This window comes from Panthera leo, chromosome E2 (genome assembly GCF_018350215.1).
Source record: "Panthera leo isolate Ple1 chromosome E2, P.leo_Ple1_pat1.1, whole genome shotgun sequence".
NCBI classification, from domain to species: Eukaryota; Metazoa; Chordata; class Mammalia; order Carnivora; family Felidae; genus Panthera; species Panthera leo.
In genome coordinates this window covers 1,533,565-1,554,085 of record NC_056693.1, presented here as the reverse complement: position 1 = coordinate 1,554,085, position 20,521 = coordinate 1,533,565, and the positions used below count along the sequence as shown (strand labels likewise).

The window sequence follows — 20,521 nt, the reverse complement described above, 5'->3', positions numbered from 1 at the left end:
TTCTTTTCTTTCTTTTCTTTCCTGGATGAGATTTCATAAAATTGGTGTTATTTCTTACTTAAATATCTGGTAGAATTGTCCAGTGAAATCATTTGGGCCTGGAGATTTCTCTTTGGGATACTTTTTTTTTTTAAAGAATTTTTTTTTAATGTTTATTTATTTTTGAGAGAGAGAGAGAGAGACAGAGACAGAGCACGAGCAGGGGAGGGGCAAAGAGAGAGGGAGACACAGAATCCGAAGCAGGGCTCCAGGCTCCGAGCTGTCAGCACAGAGCCCGACACGGGGCTCGAACCCACAAGCTGTGAGAGTATGACCCGAGTCGATGTGGGATGCTCAACCGACTGAGCCACCCAGGTGCCCCATCTTTGGGATACTTTTAATAACACATTCATTCAACTTAATTGGTAGAGGACTATTGAGAGTTGTTATTTTATATCAGGTGGGTTTTGATAGAACTCTGGAGGAGTTGTTCCACTTCATCTAAGTCTTCTAACTAAATTGTGGAATTGTTTGAAGTATTCCTTTATTATTATTTTCATGATAGGAAGACCTATGATTATATCTCCTGTTTTATTCCTGATATTAGAAATGGATACTTGTTCTTTCTACTTCTTAGATTTTATCAATTTTATTGACTATTTCAAAAAACTAGCTTTTTATATCACTGATTTTTTTCTATTTCTATTCTCAGTTTCTTCTCTGGTGTTTATTATTCTACTTTTTCTGGTTTTATTTAGCTCTATGTAGTTTTTTGAGATGGTAGGGTTTGTTTTTTCTTTTTTAATGTAAGAAGCCTTTGGTTCTGTGAATTTCCCGCATCACTGTTGGAGTTCCAGCCCAGAAATTTTCATATGTTTTGAATTCACTTTCATTCAGTTTAAATAATTCTTGATTCTATTGGAGACTTCCTCTGTGACCCATGGATTATTTAGAAGGGTGCTCGTTAATACCCAAGTGTTTGGAATATTTTACTATTTTTCTGTTATTTCTAGTTTCATATGTGGTCTGAGTGATTTCAGAACATTTACATCTGTTGACGTGTACTTTATGACCCACAAACAGATGAGCCATAAACAACATTCTTGTTAAATGTTCCATGGGTGCTTGAAAAAGATAGATCTATATCTATAGATAGCTATAGATATAGATACAGATATAGATATATTCTGCTGTTGTTGGGTGGAGTGTTCTATAAATGTGAGATTCTGCTGGTTATTGGTGTTACTCAGATTTTCCATATCCTTGCTGATTTTGTGCCTAGTGTTTCTATCAGTCACTGAACAAGGAGCATTGAAATCCTCAACTATAATTGTGGAATTGTCTCTTTCTTTCTGTTCTGTTACCTTTTGCTTTGTGTGTTGGAATGTTTTCTTGTTTGGTGCATATACATTTATGATGGCTCTATCTTTTTTGGTATGTTGACCCTTGTATCATTATGTAACTAATATCCCTCTTTGTCCCTGTTAATTTTCATGGCTGTGAAGTATACTTTATCTGGTATTAACATAGCCACTGCTGGACTTTTATTACTATTTATATGGTTTATATTTGTGCATCTCTTTTATTTTAACGTACCTATATTGTTACATTTGAGGTAAATTTTTTGTGGGTAGCATATGAGGGATCCTGCATTTTTTCCCCTACCACTTTGACAGTGTGTCTTTTAATTGGCATGTTAGACCATTTATACTTGAAGTCGTTACTGACATGTTGGGACTAAATGTCATTTTTCTTCTTCGATTTTTAATTTTTCCCGTTTCTTGTTCCTGTTTTGCTGTTTTGGTTTTTGTGGGGGTGGGCAAAGTGTTCCTTGCCTTCTTCTAGGTCCCTGGACATATTTTAGAATTCAACTTTGATTCACATATAGTGGTTTAGGGGTATATTTCTTTTTTCCTTTTTATTTTTAAGTCGTTGCTCTAGGTATTAAAATGTACATGTGCAATTTATCACAGTCTCCTCTCAACAACATTTACCAGTTAAGTGCAATGTAGAAACCTTAGTTCTATTAGGTCCCTTTACGCTCACTATTCTTTTAGTTGTCTTGGGTGTTTACTCTTCCCGTGTTGAGGACCATATTGAATGATGTTACAATTTTTGTTTCAGTTGTCAAACATTTTTATTTTTTTAATATTTTAATTTTAGTTTTTCAGTTAATTCATTTATTATTTCTGTGAGAGAGAGAACGCATACGCGCACACAAGTGGAGGCGGGGGGGAGAGAGACAGACAGACAGAATCTGAAGCGGGCTCCAGGCTCTGAGCTGTCAGCACAAAGCCTCACACAGGGCTTGAACTCCAAAACCACGAGATCATGACCTGAACCCAAGTCCAGTGCTCAACTGACAGCCACCCAGGGGCACCTGTCAAACATTTTTAAAAGCTCATGAGAAGGGCTTTTAAACAGTTTACCTGTTTCTTACCCTTTCGTTAAAGTTTCATTTCCTTTCTGTTTGGAGAATTTCCTGTAGCCATTCTTTCAGGGTAGGTCTCCTGGTGACACACGTTCTTTGTTTTCTTTCATCTGAGAATGGCTTTATTTCCTCATCCTTGACGGAAATTTTGATATCATATAGGGTTCATGGTTGGCAATTCTTAGTACTTGAAAAATGTTACTTCACTACCTTCAGACCTCCTGTGGTTTCAGGTGAGAAATCTGCCATTCTGTTCCCCTACAGATAATATGTCATTTCCCTCTAGCTGCTTTTAAAATGTTGTTCTGTCTTTAGTTTTGAGAAATTTAATTATTTTGTGCCCTGGTGTAGAAATTTTTTGTTCATCCTGTTTGGGGTTTCTTTAGGTTTTTGAAATTGCCTTTTGCCGATTTGGGGGGATTTTCAACCTTTATTTATTCCAGTATTATGTTTAGCTCCACCCTCTTTCTGCTTCCTTTCTGGGACGTCAGCAATATGAATGTTACTTTTTTTCATTATCCCCACAGGTCCCTGAGGCTCTGTTGTTTTTAAATTTGTTTTATCCAGTCGTTTTATGTCTGTTGGGCTTGAGTAATTTGTCGACCCGTCTTTGGGGAGGGGGCAGGGAATGAAGTGCCAGCCACTCTCATTGCTTCCGGATGCAGTTGGAAGATTAGCTCCTCCCCTGGGTTTGCATGACAATATCCTGGATGTGGAAGCAGAACCCCACCTCGGATCACCTCCTTGGGCTTTGGTACTAGGTGAGGGTGCACATTTAGCTCTCCCCCCTGCACAAAGGGAAGGAGCCTATGGGCTTTTTTATCAGGTTCCCCAAATGGGGGGGGGGGGCGGGGGTGCAGAAGGGGACAGTGGGGATCAAAAGTGGGCAACAACCAAACATCAAAAGTGGAACTAGACTCTTGCCCCTTTGGTTGGCTAGTTGATTAGGAAAAACCCAGGCCTTGGTTACAGATGGATCTCCTTCCTCTTTGGGGGCGAGTGGGAGGTCGGCTGCAAAGGAACTGGTGATACATCACATCTCACTTAGAGTGGCCCCGAAGGCTACTGGTGTGGAGAAGTCCTCTCTGTGGCCAGATCTCGGACCAGGACAACTGGGTATCACTTTTGCATTAGGACAGGTGGCCTGAAGTAAGGCAATATGTGTACTTTTGTGGCAGATGGCTTGTCTGGTTGTTGAGCAGCACTGAAGAATCAAGAGTAGCAGACAAGTGATACGTTTGTACGGAACAGGAGCACGCAGTTACTAGAGGGGGTGCAGTGAAGGGATACGTGTGTTCCCCATCAGCGCCTGCAGGCACCCATTGCAGAGTAGTCAAGGTTAGCCAGGCTCAGCCCTCAGCCTTCCCAGTCTTTGCACCTTGGGGTGGCGGAAATGGAGCTTTTAGGTGAGCCCTGCAGCATGGCGTCCGCCTCCCCACAACTGAAATAGCCACTTCACTAACTGAACCTCTGACGTGCCAGTTACAAAGACCGACGCTAAGATCATGATACGATACGTTCTCTAGGAGACCAAACTGCCACTTGGTGGCAGATTGCTTACATCAGGTCTGTTTCTTACTGTGGGGAAGTGATTCGTCCTTCCTGGGATTGATAGTTATTTCTGGGTATGGTATTAACTTCTCTGCCAAAAGGGCCTCTGCAGATACCGTTATAAAGGTGTATTGATTACTTGATCTGCCAACGCCAGCTGGCCATCACACTGAAGATGCGATCCCAGTGTAGACACAGATGGACTGAGGTCTTGCAAGGGAGTTTCTGTAGCCAACACTGTTGGTTCCTCCGTTCCCTGTATAACCCACTTTCCCACAAGTCTTACCAGAGGGTCCCCAGCAGGAAGGAGCCACACTTGCCCGTGACGTCAGCCCCCTCACTAATGGAAATCGTAGGGCCTTCCCCCTTGTCCGGCTCCCTGCCTGCCCTCACTCCTGTGCATTCCAAGCTCATGTCTCAGGTATACCCCCAGGCCCCAGTAATCCTCTCCCGGTTTTCTGCCATAAAACATCTAAAGGAACAAGTTCTGTTTCCACATTTGCTGTCCCCCCCCCCCCCGGTTTTCGTTTTCCCACTCTCACGTGTAGCTACTACTCCACACTCCCCCAAAAGCCCCCTGCTTGCCCCATTCTGTGGCAGCAGCCATGCCAGACCCTAGACCCAGGGTCACTGTAAGCCCCACGTTTTGAGCTGCTTCCGGCTGTGGGGGAATTCTGGAAAAGCCTGGATCCCCATGTCCCCCACCCCACAAACCTCTGCCTACTCCTCACTTCCAAGTGTGTTCATGTTTTTCAGCATCATTTTAGCCTTCTCTCGGGGTTCCGATTTTTATACTTACTGCTTGAACATACTTGCTTTCTCCACCAAATACCTGCCCTTATCATCATCTTTTCTGACCCATTTTCTTCAAGCAGCTCTTCTCTACACGGGCGAAATCCTAGATGTTCGTAAAGTAAGCTAAAATATCTGAAGAATTCAGCTATTCAGATGAACACTATTTTCTGGCTTTGTTATCACCATTTCCGGACCTCCACTCCACTGCTTCTCACTGATGAAAGGAACCTCAGGTGAAATTTTGTGTTATTCTTCCTACATCACGGCAACCCCAGTGTGCATTTCCCCATGGGTTCTGTGCTACCTGCCCCACACCATGGCTCTCTGCAGCTTTCCCCTTGTGATGTTAATATGTTCAGCCTATAAAATGATATGCCAGGGGCGCCTGGGTGGCTCAGTCGGTTAAGCGTCCGACTTCAGCTCAGGTCACGATCTCGCGGTCCGTGAGTTCGAGCCCCGCGTCGGGCTCTGGGCTGATGGCTCGGAGCCTGGAGCCTGCTTCCGATTCTGTGTCTCCCTCTCTCTCTGCCCCTCCCCCGTTCATGCTCTGTCTCTCTCTGTCTCAAAAATAAATAAACATTAAAATAAAATAAAATGATATGCCATTTTCTTTTTTTCTTTTTTTTTTGCCATTCTCTTTTCTAAGTCTTTCTCCCAAAATTTTCACCTACCATAGAACAAAATTTTTACTGCTTTCTTGCATACTTTCTTTACATTCCTTCCTTGTTCTTTTGGACAAGTCTAGGGAAGTATCTGAACTGAATCACGTTATCTTAAACTTTAAATATCCCTTATTAATTTAAAAAATGTATTGAAGTATAATTTGCATTTAATCATCTCACTTTTAAGAATATATCTTGGGGCGCCTGGGTGGCTCAGTTGGTTAAGCATCCGTCTCTTGGTTTTGGCTCAGGTCATGATCTCACAGTTTGTGAGCTGGAGCCCCACGCCAGGCTCTGTGCTGACAGCTCGGAGCCTGGAGCCTGCTTCGGATTCTGTGTCTTCCTCTTTATCTCTCTGCCCCTCCTCCACTTGCTCTCTGTGTGTCTCTCTCAAAAAATCAATAAACATTAAAAATTTTTTTAAAGAATATATCTTGATTAATTTTGAAAAATATATATAGTTTTGTGACCATCACCATCAAGATGTGAAATACTTGCATTACTCCCAAGTGTTCCTTCATGTAGTCTAATCCCTCTCCAAAACCCCAGCCTTAGGAGCCACTGATCTGGTTTTTTTTAGAATACCAAATGAATGGAATCACTTAATATGTGGTCTTTTTTTTTTTTTTTTTTTTCAGGTATTTTAAGATTCAGCCATGTTGTTTCTATTTCTTTTACATAAAACCGAGTAGTCTCTTGTTTTCTGTATGTGCTATAATTTCTTCATCCATTTCCAGTTTATGGAAAACATTTCCATGTTTTGGACTATTGTGAACAAAACTTCCCTGAATATTTCAATAGATGTTTGGAAGGAGACATTTTCACTTGCATAACTGGAGGAGTGCAGTGTCCTGTAGCACATGTACAGCTGCCTGTGTAGGGAACTGCCAGTCGTTCTGAAATGGCCGTCCCAGTTGGCGTTCTCGCCAACAGTGTATGGGAATGCTAGCTGTTCTGCATCCTCAGCAGCACTTGGTATTGCCGGTCTTTTTAATTTTAGCAATTCTAGCAGGTGCTTCATTACTGTAGTATAGTTTTAGATGGCATTGCCAGAATGACTCATGATACTGAGCACCTGTTCAATGGTCATTCATAGATCTTTGGTTGCTTGATCAAATCCTTTCTTTGCCCATTAGAAAATTTCTTCCAGGGGCGCCTGGGTGGCTCAGTCGGTTAATCATCCGACTTTGGCTCAGGTCATGGTCTCACGGTTCATGGGTTCAAGCCCCACATCAGGCTCTGTGCTGACAGCTCGGAGTGTGAAGCCTGCTTCTGATTCTATGTCTCCCTCTCTCTCTGCCCCTCCCCTGCTCAGGCACTCTCTCTCTCTCAAAAATAAATAAATGTAAAAAAAAAAATTTTTTTTTTAAATAAAATTTTTTCCAGGGCACCTGGATGGCTCAGTCAGTTACATGTCCGACTTCGGCTCAGGTCACGATCTCACGGTTCATGGGTTCAAGCCCCACGTTGGGCTCTGTGCTGACAGCTCAGAGCCTGGAGGCTGCTTCAGATTTTGTGTCTCTCTCTCTGTCTCTGCCCCTCCCCTGCTTGTGCTCTGTCGCTCTCTCTCAAAAGTAAGTAAACGTTAAAAATTTTTTTTTAATTTTTTTCTAACATGGTTTGTCAGAATTTAATATTCTGGATGCTACTCTTTTATCAGATGTGTGTTTTGCAACTAGTTTCTCTCAATTGTTGGCTTATCTCTTTGTTTTAGTGGTGTCTTTTGATGAACAGATGTTTTTAACCTTAATGTAATCAATAATTCATTGTTTTTTGTTTGTTTGATGTGTCCTTTTTGTGTCAAACTCTCTAATTTTAGGAGCTTGTCCAATGCAAGGTTGCAAAACTTTGAGTTATGTTTTCTTCTAGACATTTTATGGTTTTCATAATTACGTTATGGTCTAGGCCCATTTTGAGTTAATACTTATATATAGTCTGAGGTAAAGATTTTACAATACTTTTAAACATTTTATAACCAAGCTAATCACTTTGGGGCATACCCATTAGGAACAAGTGCTTTTTACACCAAAATGCCTATACACAAAAGTTTGTAACAATTTCATAATCACGAACTGGAAATAATTCGGATGACAGTTATCTCTAAGGAGCTTAATTTCTTCCATTCATTCATTGGAGGGAAGCACAGAGATTAAGACTGCTGCATCCACGCAACAACGCTCGGAGGGGAGATGTACATTGGACACAAGGTAGTAATCCTGCAGAATTCTGTAGATGGGTTCATGACCAGGAAAACCTAATCCGTGGTGATAACATACTAGCGGTCATGTTTGTGCAGTCTTAGGTGAGGCCAATAAGTGCTGAGAAGTTACGGGGCATGCTCTCTCTGCACACCAGGGGCTGCACATGAAACACAAATAAGGAGACTTCAAACTACACTTTTAAGGTTTGCCCATTTAATCTCATTGAATTACACATGTATGAAAAAGAGGAAAAAATATCAATGCAATAAATTAATACTAATGCATCCCCTCTCCCCAGTGAAAAATGGAACATGGCAATCTTAGCATGCCAGGTATGAACCCACAAGATTGCAAATCCTGTCCTTCATTTCAGAGAACACCATCCGGAATTTTGCTTTACTCATTCTCTTTTCTTTGTAGTTTGACAACTTAAATGTGTATTGCAAATGGTGTTTATTTTTGTCTGATTTTGAAATGTATATGAATGGAATAATGCTTTACAGATGCTTTTTTGTATTACCTGGATATATTATTCTTTTATTTTTAAAGATTTGGGGGATGAATGTATATCTGTCTCATCATCCTTTAATTATACACATTAAATGGTGTTCCTTTTAATGGAATTCATTAATTGCACCTCCCGAGAACATGTAGGAATGTCATCATTTTTGGTATACTGTAAAGTAAAGCTTCAAGTTGAATATTCTATAATAATTTTATATTTTTTAATATTTATTTTTGAGAGAGTGCAAGTGGGGGAGGGGCAGAGAGACAGCGAGAATCCCAAACAGGTTCTTGTGCTGTCAGTGCAGAGCCCAATGTGGGGCTTGATCTCATAAACCTGAGCCAAAACCAAGAGTTGGACGCTTAACTGACTGAGCCATCCAGGTGCCCTCTGTTCTATAATAATTTTAAAACAAAAGTATGCTTTGAATAATAGACATTGAGCATTTTAAAGAACCATAGAGACCCCTTCCATGTGATAAGAAAACTTAAGTGCAGAGAAGTCCACTGACTAACCCAAACCCATACTCAAGAGTAGACCCCATCTATTTCTCCTAACTTGTCTGAATACTGTTCATCAGACTACTTACAAAAGTTCTGTCAAGATGGCACTGGGGATGTCCTTGTTTTCAAAAAATATAGTTCTATTTGTATTATCTTTCCACTCTAGGCTTGAGTTATTTAGTATTTTGGAACTTAATTTTCCAAGCACATGTTTAAATTTTTTCAGATATTTTCTACCCTGATTGCATTCTTTATTTCATTCCATGCAAGTTGAAGAGATTTTTTTTTTAATTATGCTATATAGTCAGTTGGTTTTTCTCTTAATTTGCAATAGAGAGTGTGTGCACAAGTGGGGAAGGGGCAGAGGGAGAATCTCCCAGTGTAGGGCCCCACGTGGGGCTCGATCTCACAACTGTGAGATCATGACCTGAGCTTAAATCAAGAGTTGGATGCTTAACCAACTGAGCTACCCAGGGGCCCCTGTACCATCAGTTTTATACACCCTTACTTTGTGCTAAAAAGCAAACATCCTGTCGTCTGTGTCTGCAGTTCTTTATGTATCCATCAGGCCAGATTTGTCCACCTTGGTGTGTGAATCTAAGGCAACCTTACAATGTTACGCCTGCCTTTTCAAAATCAGTTACTGAGATAACATAGGAGAATATCCAAGATTTAACTCTATTCTTACAGTACGATTGTTGTTTCAAACTATGTAGTTTTTGCTGAAATGATGTTAAGAATTGTACACATGGGAGCCTGGGTGGCTCAGTGAGTTAAGCGTCCAACTTCAGCTCAGGTCATGATCTCATGGTTCATGAGTTTGAGCCCCACATCAGGCTCTATGTTGACAGTGCAGAGCCTGCTTGGGATTCTCTCTCTCTCCCTCACTGTCTGCCCCTCCCCCCCTCACTTGCGCTCTCAAAAATAAACTTAATAAGAAAAATTTTAAATAATTTAAGGTATGTCTCCCAGTTGATGTTTTTTTCTTTGTATCTATTTTTCAGATACAAACACATTTTTTGTGTGTTTTTAACTTAGTAATTGTAAGATATATATTTCCAAACTTTTATTTCACCTATCTCTATAATATCTTATCTTACAAGTATGACTTATAAACTGAATATTGCCAGATATTTTTCAACCCACCAAAAATTACTAATTCAAACATTTATTCCATACTCATTTCATGTGATAGCTGGTATGTTTGGGTTCAAATTCATCTTCCTATTTTGTGCTTATCTTTGCTTCAGTTCTGTTACTTATACTTTCTTTTAAAAATTTGTACAATTTTTAAAATTAAATACAAAATTTGCATTCCAAACTTTCCTTTAAAATTTTTTTTAATGTTTATTTATTTTTGAAGGAGAGAGAGTAAATGGGGGAAGGGCAGAGAGAGAGGGAGATACAGAATCCAGAATCCAAAGCAGGCTCCAGGCTCTGAGCTGTCAACATAGAGCCTGACGCAGGGCTCGAACTCACAGACTGTGAGATCATGACCTGAGCCGAAGGTGGACACTCAACCGACTGAGCCACCCAGGTGCCCCTAAACTTTGCTTTTAGTTGGGAATGTATCTGGTCCTATTTTATTCGTCTTTAAGCTAAAAATTATAAAACATGTCTGTAACAACAGAATATAGCATTAATACATTTCCCCTTCTCTTGCACAATATAAAGGATATTATTGAGGATTGCATTGTCATTCTATCATTTTACTCAAAAAGGAGATGTTTATACATCTGTGTGTATACAGATGTGTATACATCTGATGTGTATACAGTTAGTAATTGTATTAATTCACAGATCATCTTTCTCCTGGATCTTCATTCCTTTTGTCAGTGCACACCTTTCACCTGGCATCACTTTCCTTTGATGAAACTTTAATGTTTCTTTTTTTTTTAAGAGTTTATTTTGAGACAGAGAACAAGAAAGCAGGGAGAGGGCAGAGAGAGAAGGGGGCTCTGAAGCAGATTTCGCACTGTCAGTGAGAGCCAGATGCAGGGCTCGAACTCAAGAACTGTGAGATCATTCTTGGTTGGGATTCTCTTTCTCCTTACCTCCGTTCCTCTCTCTCTCTGCCCCTCCCCACCTTGTGTGCCATCTCTCTCTCTCTCTCTCAAAATAATAAACTTTAACAAAAAAAACAAAAAACCTGTGAGATCATGACCTGAGCCAAAACCAAGAGTTGGATGCTTAACTGATTGAGCCACTCAGGTGCCCCCTTTGATCAAATTTTAAATGTAAACTTCAAGATTCATTTTGTGTGGGTCAGTTTTCTGTTAAATTTTTCATTTTAGGCCTCATACAGTCTTATTTCAGGCTCTTTCTTGAAAAACACTATTGGGAGTATAAAAATCTATGTGGATGATTGTTTTTGGCACCTTCACTGTGTCTTTCCACGTGTTCCTGACCCACCATACACTGGATGTGAGTGGAAGTAATTTACTTTGTGTTGATAGTTTCCTGGTGTTAAGGAATAGTGTTTGAAATTGATGCAAAGAACAACACACAGCAGAGAGTGTATCAGTGAGATGGTTTCAGTATTTAGATGGGGTTTGAGTTGTTGGAATAATAAAAGAGTGACAGTATAGAATGCATAGGAGCAATATAAAAATATGTATCTGGTGACCAAACTGATGGATTGTGACAGAAGGCGGCTGGATGCTTACTAATCCCATTTTCTCTGCCTGGACACCTGGGATGTATCTCAGCTTTCCTTACACTTATGTTGGGACCATGTGAATGAGCTGTGACCAACGGAATACACACAGAAGCGACTGTGAAATCGTCCTCACATTTGTGCACAATTCTGGGGATATCCTCAGGGGTCTTATATTTCACACCTCCCCAGGATTCAGTGCCCCTTTGGGAACGGCAAGTTCAGGTGATGGGCTGCTGGTGAGGATGTTTTGATAAGGACCTGAAGCCTCTGAGCTTCATAATCATATCTGTACCTGGGCCTACCTGCCCTGAGTGTCGGAAGGGCACAACGGGGGAGAGACAGAGGTCCTGGGTACTGTGAACTAGATGAAAGTCACGCCACAAACGTGAGACCATGTCAACTCCGCCCTCCACTTAGGCCTGACAGCAGTGGGTCATGATGTTCCCTAGATCTGAATCATGAGACCTGTAATAATGCGCGTCTTGGGTAACGTGCCTCCCCGTAGTTTACGAAACCCTCCTGCCGCGTTCTTTACAAAAAAACGAAATAAGCCAAATAGTTCAAATCTGTGCTTTTATGTAAAATTTGTCATCAAGACCTGTGAGGCTGCTTTGCGAATCAAGAAGTCCTTGTATTTTCTGTTTCCATGAGCAATGCCAAGGATCCTACGAAGAGGCGACCCCGACCGCGCCTCCCTCTGCAGCGTGTTAATGGTAACGACAATGACAATACTAGGTACTTACTGAGCACTAACCGCGTGACAGGCACTTCAAGTTCCGAGAGACTTAGTGCCCAGTCTCGTCACGGTAGAGCTGTGGTTCTCAAACCTGGGCACCGCGGCAGGATCCTTAAGCCAGCGCTGATCCCCGTTCGCAGTTTCTGACACATCGGGTCGCGGCGGGCCACAGAGAGGTCCCCTGGTCCCGCGACGCCAGTTCCTGGGGACGAGGCTTCGCCCCTCGCCCATAGGAATTGGGGCGCTTTTCTTTACTGGGAAACCTGGGGCTCTATTCCCGGCGCGTTCCCGCAGGCCCTTGTCGTTGCCGTGGGGACAGGAAGTGGCGCGCGCGCGCGCGGAAACTACGTTACCCAGAAATGGGTGCTGCGCGCTTCCGCCCTGGGGAAGGGGCCGCAGACGCCCGGGAGGGGCGTTTCCTGCGGGGTCGGGGCGGGACTTCCGGTCGCGCCGCAGGAGCGCATCCCTCAGTGAGCGGCGGCTGGTCGGCCCACGACCACGTGGACTGGGGCGCACGCCGGGCCACTCGGGGCCGCGCCGGGCGGTAGAGTGACGTTGCGGGGACCGCCCCCGCGCCCTGTGCGAGTCGTGACGCCCAGGCGTCGGCTCCATCTCCCCTAGACTGTGCCCGGCTGTGGGACGGGCGCCGCAGGGACTGCGCCTTCTCCGGCCCCCCGCCCCCGCGCTCCGTCGCCGAGGTCCCCGAAGGCGGCGGCCCGAGCCTTGCGAGCACTTACACCGTCGTCTAGCGAGGCTCGGAGCGCGACAAGCAGCTGCAGGCGAACCCGCCCAGGCTAAGCCTTCGGGACCCGCACTGGTCACCCGCCTCTCAGGGTCCCGCTTGGCCCACCCGGTCCCCCGGTGGTGGCAGGGGCGGCAGCACGGATGAATCCGGCGCAGGTGAGTGAAGGGTCACCCTCACGGTCACCGCTCCTCCTTGTGGCCGATGGTGGCGGTGAGGCTCTGCCTTACCTCCCCCGGTTCTCGGTCGTGGAGTCCCTGGAGGAGGGCCCTCTGGCCCAGGATCCTGATCTAGGGCGCGTGTGTTCGGGTTACGGACGGCCCGGGGAACAACACTGGAAGGGCGACCCAGTCACGGGAGCAGGCGCAAGGGAACGGGGAACTTGGACGTGGGGTTGAGCTGGGAGTGAACAGAGCCTCCGTTGTGTCTTTTGGGAGCAGAGAGCAGTGGAATGGCAGGCCGGGAGGCTGCGCCTCTCTGCTGCAAGTTTGGAGCTGAGGAGAGCGGGGCTGACGCAGACGTCACTCGACGGTGGAGACTGGAAGTGAGAGAAGAAATGGAACTGAGAGCCCTGAGGCCCTAGTAGTGGGGGCTTCTGGGAGAAGGCTGAGCCCAAGTTTGGTTGTCTGGGAGGCATGGTCTGGAGGACACCAGGAGAACTGGCCAGCACCAGTGTTTGGCGTCCAGAGCTTACCCAGTACCCACCTGTCCACCTGCCTGGCTCTCTGCTCTGCACACAGTGCTCAGAGGGACGTGAGAAGAGAGCAGGCGCTAGTGGCGCCAAGACCTGGTGTCGCCTCTGAGTCGGGAGCTGGGAGGAGAGGGACCGGGGTGGTCGTCTGAGTGGATTGACTGGGGAGTCCTCTTGCCTGTGGCTCAACTGTCCCCCCATCACGACAGGGCTGTGTGACCTTTGAGGATGTGTTCGTGTACTTCTCCCGGGAGGAGTGGGAGCTCCTTGAGGAGGCTCAGAGACTCCTGTACCGTGATGTGATGCTGGAGAACTTTGCACTTGTGTCCTCACTGGGTAAGGCCCTGCTGTGGTTATCTGTTGCTATGTGGCAAATTATCCCAGAGGTTAGTGGGATGACAACAAACGTGTATTATCTCACAGTTTCTGTGAGTCAGAAATCAGGCATATCTCACGTGGATATCTTTAGCTCAAGGTCTTTCATAACCTTGTTGTCAGACTCTCCAGGGCTGCTGTCTCATCTGAAGGCTCAACTGGAGATGAACCTCCTGTCAAGGTCACGCACACGAGCAGGAGGCTGTTGGACTAAGTAGTCATTTTCTTGTTGGCTTTTGTCCCGAACCCTCCCTCAGTCTCTTGCTATGATGTCTTCTCCATAAGTAGATCACCACACAGCAGCTGATTCCCATGAGCAAGAGACAGCATCCAATATAGAGGCTGGTATTTTTATAACTTATTCTCAGAAGTGACATCCTATCATTTTTGCCATAATCTGTTTATTAAAAAGGAATTTTTAGGTTCAGCCCATGCTCGGCTGGAAAGACTTAACAGGGACATGGATACCTGGGGGTAGGTATGATTCCCAATTTCCTGGGCTGAGTTTTGCTCTTTCCTTTTTCCCCAGAGGGCAGCTTTCTGTCTGACAGTACCATCATGGCATGATCCCTTTCCTTAGCTCCCTGGACTAGGTGGTATGGGTACCAGAGCTGGGCAATGAACACTGTTTCCTCTTCTCTTAGAGCAGCCCCAGCCTCTTCTGTCCCAAAGCTTTGAAATGAAGGATTTGGGGGTGAGGAGTCTTGTATTCTGCCCAACAAATATGGCCTGGCCACACCTTGGCCGGCTGATTACCCAAGTCCCTGATCTCTCAGAGTCTGCCCAGAGTCTCCCTGCTTCCTCTAATTGACATATCCTGGGGCCTGACTCTTCAAGAATCGCAGGCACCGTGCGGTCACTCCTTGTGAAGAACAGTGAGCTGTTCTTGCAAGACTGTGTCGAAGATTGTTTTTTAAATACTTAATTTTCTTCCTTCTGGAGAGGGTCACTGTGGGTACTGCTAGCCACTCAACCAGCTCTTCTTTCCCCGTAGGACTTGCAGTTTCCAGGACCCATGTTGTTTCCCAAATGCAGCCGGAGGGGAACGCAGGGTGCCTGAGAAGGTAGATGCAGTGGCAGCTACAGCAGAGAAGACCTGAAGGAGGCCCGGCCCCGGTGAGTGGAAGCCACGGGAATGGTCGCATCAGGGCTGGCTTCGCCTCCTACCAACAACCTGTGCTGTATCTCCTAGCGTTCTGATGCCACAACCAGCGGCTGACCTCATCCCACGTTTTCTTCCCCGTTTGTGACACTTTGCCCACTTACCACTTTTACTCTGTCCTCAGTCACCTGTTGGTCCCCCGCCCTTCCCATCTCCACACCTTTTCCCCTCGTGGTGCTCCATGCAGTGCTTTGCGGCATTGGCTCTTTTTAACAGGTCGTGAGTTGTGCTCATATCCTTCAATTTTCCTTGAAAACAAAGTATTCCATTCCAACCAGAATTTTCTGGCCCAGGACAGACCCTTTTGCACAGCACTCACCGTCACAAGGAACAAGGCCTTGCCGGACGACCACTGGCAGGGGAGTGGTTTGGAGCCCCTGCCTCTCCTTATCCTATACTCCATCCATCCTTGTCCCCTCTCCCTGTGTGGTCTCCTTCATTCTCTGACCTTTAGAGACCCGAGGCACACAGCTGCCCTTCCTCATCCTGATTCTGGCTCCCCTGTCGTGCCAGCGGCCCCATGGACTACTTCCTGGTTGCATCAGACACACATTTGTTATGGGGTGCCACAGGCCACCAATTAAACCTGCACTTCACCGGCATTTATCTTCCGTCAGGCTGTCGGCATGCAGTGAAGGATGAGGCTACACCTTCTGATGCTCCCCATCAGTGGGTGTCACAGATGAGAACTCCCCAGGCAGGTCCTTCCCCCCGAAAGGCTCACCCCTGTGACACATGTGGCCCATTCTTGACAGACATCTTTGCACCTGGCTGAGCCACAGGGAACACCATCTGGGCAACACGGCAACACCAGCGCAAGAGTCCCTGTAGGAGAGACTTCTGGGTAGTATAAATCTTGACCAGATGCAGAAGCAGTGGAGTGGAGAAAATTTTTTTAGAAAGTAAGGAGCCTGGCCTGATTTGTGAAGGTCAGCAGATGCCATGGGGCGAAGAAGGCCCTTACCTGCAGGGAGGGTGGGAGGAACTCTGTGGTCAGCTGTGGACTTGTCCAGCACCGGGCCCTTCACGGTGGGGAGAAACCACACTGGGCCCTGAGCGTGGGGGGCCTTTTGTGTATCCGATTTCCTTTAGGCAAGAAAGCACAACCTGAGACCATAAAGCCTTCCGCTTGTGGGAGGCAGCCTCACTCCAGGCTTGGTTGACTCAGAGCTTCTCATGGGGCTCATGGTTGGGGTGAACCGGGAACAACGAGGGCCAGCGGAGGGCTACTTGAGCCACACGGAGAGGCTCCCGGGGAAGGTGAGCTCCAAGCACAGCTAATCTGCCTTCGAGGCTTTCACGGGAGCAAGTCTCAGTGGGGCGCCTTCCGTGAACCACTCACACAGTCCACGTAAAGCATCGGTGGTCTATGGGAAGAATCTACGAGAGGAAGGTTCAACAGATGGTGGCGTGTTTGGCAACAGCAGTTGTGCTGAAGGGAAGCCCGGGACTGCACTGAACGTGAGAAAGCCTTTCTCGAGAAGGCGGGCCTCAGTGAGCACGTGAGGGTTTACCTCAAGTGAAGCCATGGGAGAGTTTCCCAGTGCAGTAGGGCTTTCGGCTGCGGGCCAGACCTCCCGTGGCACAGGCAGATTCACGCTGGGAGAAGCCTTATGAATGCCAGGAACGGAGGAGAATCGGGGACAGCTCTGCTTTGTCCAGAATAGTTTTGCCCACCCAAGAGAAAGTGTCTTCAAGTACAAAGTGAGCGGGTAAGCCTCTTGTGACCGCTGTTCTCTTGCTGATCACGTGTTTTCCCAGGAGAGAAGCCCTGAATGCAGTGCTGTGGAAAGGCCTCCAGTCACCGCTTTTATTTCTGGCATGATAGAGTCCACACTGCAGGAGAACCCTTGGAGTGTGAAGAAGATCAGAGAGCCTTCTGTGATCTCTTTTCCCGAAGTCAGCACAAGGAGTCACAGTGGGGAAAACCTTGTGAACACAGTGAATGTGGATGCACACTCAGCCTTCATTCATCGCTCCCCCCGCCCCCTAAGTATTCGTATTGGGGAGAAACCCTGTGAGCGTCAGACATGTGGGAAAGCCTTTTGCAAATGGACTTCCCTCAGTCAGCACCAGAGAACTCATACTGAGGAGAAGCCTTTTGAATGTAAGTCCCGAGGAAACTCTTTGCCAGAGGAAACCTCCTGCCAAGCATCTGAAAAATTATACCAAAGAGAAACCCCGTAAGTGTCATCGTTGTGAGAAGATCTTCTGAAGCAGTTCATCACTTACTGTTGTATGATCCACCCGGCTAGGACCATACTCTATGAATAAGAACTTACAAAGGAGAGAAAACCAGCAGTTGCTGTGTAATTACAAAGCCTTCAGCCCTAGCTTGGTTTCAGTATGCCCTGAAGAGTGATTCCAGAGTATTTTAAAAAAGAGAGCAAAGGCATAAGGGAAGAGGAAGAAAAGAGGTAGATGTGACAGAAAAAGGAGTACGTGTGGTTTCTTTCAGGTTTCCCTGCCAAACCCATGACAATTTGTTAGCAGTTTTAGGGGGGGCAGGTGGGAGCAGTATGGGCGAGGTGAAGGGGCCTCCCCCCGCCACCTGACTTAATACACTCCCGGCCATTCCGTGTCAGGAGAGCTGGACACTTGGTGCAGCTCTGCAAATACTTACTGAAATCCTTTTTTGTTAAAAAAAAAAAACCCCTACTTAATCATTAAGTGTCATAAGTCTTTGTGATAAATGTGAAGTCTTGATTTATGAAGCACTTAACAACTTAAAAGAAATTAGAATACTAAAAATATTGTTACCTAAAATTATCTCATATCTAAGGAGCAAAGAACAAATATATGAATGGGTACATTTTGCTGCACCATTTAAGACCATTTAAGGTTATTTTTTCATTTATTCTGTATTGAGATATAATTGACAGATCACATAATTGGCATATAACATGTAAGTTTAAGGTGTTCAACATTGATCTTGTTGAATTTATATTGCGACGTGATTGTCATTGTAGCATTAACCTCTGTATCCTGGCGGTATCCTGTATCCTGTGTTCCTAGTGGTGGGAGCAGTTCACATCTAGTCTCTTGCCAAGTTTAATGTTTGTAATACAGTTTTGTTCCTTGTAACCCCTGTACCGTGTGTTAAATCTCCAGGAGTTACTTAGTAGCTGCAATTATGTGCCCTTAAACAACATCTCCCTGTCCCCTGCCAAGCCTTTGGTAACCCATCATTCCACTCTCTTATTTGAGTTCAGAGTTTTTTGTTTTTCTTTTAAGAATCTTCGTATAAAAAATACAGTATTTGTCTTCCTGTGTTTGACTTATCTCACCTAGCGTAATGTCCCCAAGGCCCATCTGTATTGTCAGAAATGGCAGCATTTCCTTTTTTCTAATGGGTGAATAACATTCCACTGTGAATATATACCACATCTTCATCCTTTGATGGACACTTAGGCTGTCACTACATCTTGTCTCTCGTGTACAATGTTAATAAACATGGGAGTACAGATATCTCTGAGATCTTGTTTTCATTTCCCTTGGTTATGTATATACCCAGAAGTGGGACTGTTGGACCCTATGGTGGTTCTATTTTTAAATTTTTGAAGAAGCTTCATACTGTTCTCCAAAGTGACCAGACCAGTTTACAGTCCCACCAACAGTGCACAGATGTTCCCTTCTCTCCACATCTTTGCTGACATTTAATCTCTTGTCCTCGTGATACTAGCCATTCTGACAGGTGTGAGGTGATACCACATTCTGGTTTTGATTTGCGTTTCCCTGATGATTAGTGATAATGGGCACCTTTTCCTGTACCTGTTAGCCATTTGGATGTCTTTGCAAAAATGTCTGTGTGGTTCCTCTGCCCATGGTTTAATCAGATTTTTTTTTTTGTTACTGAGTTGTAGGAGTTCTTTTTTTTAATGTGTTTATTTTTGAGAGAGAGACAGATACAGAGCACAAGCAGGAGAGGGCCAGAGAGAGTCACACACAGAATCTGAAGCAGACTCCAGGCTCTGAGCTATCAGTACAGAGCCCGACATGAGGCTCAAACCCACTAACTGTGAGATCATGACCTGAGCCTAAGTCAGACGCTTAACCAACTGAGCCATCCAGGTGCCCCAAGCGATATGAATTCTTTATAAAATTTTGGATATTAACCCCTTGTCTGTACATGGTTTGCAAATATTCTCTCCCATTCCATAGGTTGTCTTTCTTTTATTTTTTTAGTTACTTCTTTTGCAATGTAGAAGCTTTTACACTTGATGTAGTCCCACTTGTTGCTTTTTTCTTTTCTTTGTGCTTTTGGTGTCATAGCCAAAAAAATCACTGCCAGAACCACTGTTTTGGAGCTTCCTTTTTCTTCTCAGAATCTTGTAGCATCAGGTCTTATGTTTAGGTCTTTGATCCATTTCAAGTTAATTTTTGTGAGTGGGGTAAGGAGTCCACTTTCATTTTTCTGCATGGAGTTATCCAGTTTTCCAATACCATTTGTTGGAAAGACTCTCTTTTCCCTATTGGATGTTCTTGGCTCTCATCAAATATTAGTTGACCACATCTGTGGGATTTTGAATCTCTTCTGTTCCATTGGGGTGGGTCTGTTTTTAATGCCAATTCCATACCGTTTTGGTTACTATAGCTTTGTAGTATAGTTTGAAATCAGGAAATGTGATGCTACCTGCTCTTTCTCATGATTGCCTTGGTTATTAGGAACTTTTGTGGTTCCATACAAATTTTAAGGTTGTTTCTTCTGTTCCTGGGAAAAGTGCCATTGGAATTTTGATAGGGATTGACTTGAATCTATAGATAGCTTTTGGGTAACATGGACATTTTAGCAGTATTCTTCCAGTCTCTGAACACTGTGTCTTTCCATTGGGTCTTACTTCTTCCAATAGAATCTCATAGTTTTCATTGATGGATCATAGTTTCATTCATGGATCTTTCATTTCCATGGTTAAACTTACTCCTAGGTATTGTTTTTGATGCCATTTAGAATGAGACAGCTTTTTATTTCCCCAGATGTTTCACTGTTATCGTATAAAAAATGCAACTGATGTGTATATGTTGATCACATCCTGCAACTTTACACTGATTAGATCCAACAGTTTTTAGTTGAGTCTCTGGATTTTCAGTGTATAAGAATCTATCATCTGGGGGCGTGAGTCGGTTAAGTGTTGGTCTTGATCCCATCATATATATATATGTGTGTGTGTGTGTGTGTGTATATATATATATATATATATATATATATATATATATATATATAATGACAGTTTTTTTTTCTTTTCATTTGGATACCTGTTAATTTCTTTGTGTTGCCTAATTGCTCTAACTAGGACGTTCAGTACTATGTTAAGAGTGGTGAGAGAAGATTCAGTTTAAAGAAAAAAAAGCCTTTTCTTCATGTCATTTTATTTTTTTTATTTTTTTTAGTGATTTATTTTTGACAGAGAGAGAGAGAGAGAATCAGTGGGGGAGGGGCAGAGAGAGAGGGAGACACAGAATCCGAAGCAGGTTCCAGGCACCGAGCTGTCAGCACAGAGCCCAATGTGGGGCTCGACCTCACAGACTGCA

The 20,521-nt window shown here is 44.5% G+C and overlaps 1 long non-coding RNA gene across 1 annotated transcript; it reads left to right on the top strand.

Annotated features, from left to right (window-relative positions):
- Positions 1-12,466: 12,466 nt before the first annotated feature.
- Positions 12,467-18,458, top strand: LOC122207654. Its single transcript, XR_006196951.1, has 3 exons — positions 12,467-12,922; positions 13,665-13,791; positions 14,825-18,458. It is a non-coding gene; the product is annotated as an uncharacterized LOC122207654 (long non-coding RNA).
- The last annotated feature ends 2,063 nt before the right edge of the window (positions 18,459-20,521 follow it).